This window comes from Aplysia californica, unplaced genomic scaffold (assembly GCF_000002075.1).
Source record: "Aplysia californica isolate F4 #8 unplaced genomic scaffold, AplCal3.0 scaffold00144, whole genome shotgun sequence".
Lineage (NCBI taxonomy): Eukaryota > Metazoa > Mollusca > Gastropoda > Aplysiida > Aplysiidae > Aplysia > Aplysia californica.
The window spans coordinates 44,855-46,385 of NW_004797414.1; positions in this window are offsets into that span (position 1 = coordinate 44,855).

A 1,531-nucleotide genomic window follows, 5' to 3' on the forward strand; every position below is an offset into this window, starting at 1 on the left:
TATATATATATATCCACCAATCTAAACCACGTGCCACCGTCGCCTGCCTGACGTTGTTTTTGAGTCTGAACCCACTGCTCACTCGGCTTTTTTCATGAAAAACTCTTTTAAAAGAAACAGCAGAGGCATGCGTAAATATAATATTACAGTCTCGCACGCACATAACAAACACGCACATATAAAAAAACAAGGCACATAGCAAACACATTTCCAGGTCCCGCAGTTTTTCTAATATCATTCTTTGTATGAATAATATAATAATAATTGTAAAACATAATAATGGGTTTGCTGTTGAACTGGGGATATAGGCCTACGTTGTAGGCCCCTACATGTCTCTTATTATTAAGTCGAGAGTAGAGATTTTTTTCTGGTTAGAAACCGTCACTCTTGGCCACCTGTTACGAATGTCACCTTTGCCTGCCAGCCAGCCCCAAGAGCCTATAACACCAAACACTAAAGACATTAATGAAGGCGAAAAAAGTTAAAGTAAAGTTGTTCCCGAATCCGATCCGGGGCATTGGGGATTGCCTTGTTAATACAATGTTAGTGATACAACTTCCTGGGCCTTCGGCATATTGTGGTAGGGTGGCCAGTTAATTTCCAGGCCGCCATTATTCATTACTGCCGGGTGGACAGAAGGAGGCGTAAAAATCAGTGTCCGAACCGAGGCTCGAACCCGAACTTGCCACTTCTCGTAGAATTATGCAAATTTAGATGGCCAAATTATGCAAAAAAGCAAAATTAAGCACAAATTATGCAAGTTACGTAGCACCATTCGTGACATGTTTTGAACTTTTTCGACTAGAATTTTCATGATTTTCATGTTTTAAGTACAGAAAAATTGAAAACAGAACATATCAGTATCAGTAATTCGTTGTGTATTTGGAAAGAAAACAATACACATCAGTCAGAAAAAAAACAACCAAAAAATATTATAATCTCTGTAACTTTCTGCTGTAGATCTAGATCTATAGAGGAAAGAAAAGTTTGCTTTTTTTTAAAAGGACATCTGGCCTGTCTGATGCTGGCACATTACTAAAAACAGTAACACCTGTCAAACATGAATCATCAGCAGACAGGAGAACAACAACTTTTGATGGACTGAAAAATTGAACATGCTAAAGGAACAAAATCTCAACCCATAACCAAGATCTTCTAACAAGGGAAATAACCCACGTGTCACTTAAATGAGACTATTACGGTGATTAGTTCCGTTTAGTCACACGGCGAGGCGTTAATTAATTGTTTGGTTGAAAAAAAAGGGAAAAAACGTGAAAAAACAGCGGGGAATCCAAAATTATGCAAATGTTGCAGAATTACGCGAAAAAACGCTGCCGCGCCGCCGTCGCACAATTGCATAATCCAGCGGGAACAGTTCGGAGACGAGCGCACTAACCGCTCTGCCACCGCACCCTCAATGGCGATGAAGACCACGCAAAATGTGTATTTATTGAGTCAAGGTAACCCTGAGAAATCATAATATCCTAATCGAAAGAGATGCGGAGCTGGCCTACCATAAAAAAAAACTGCA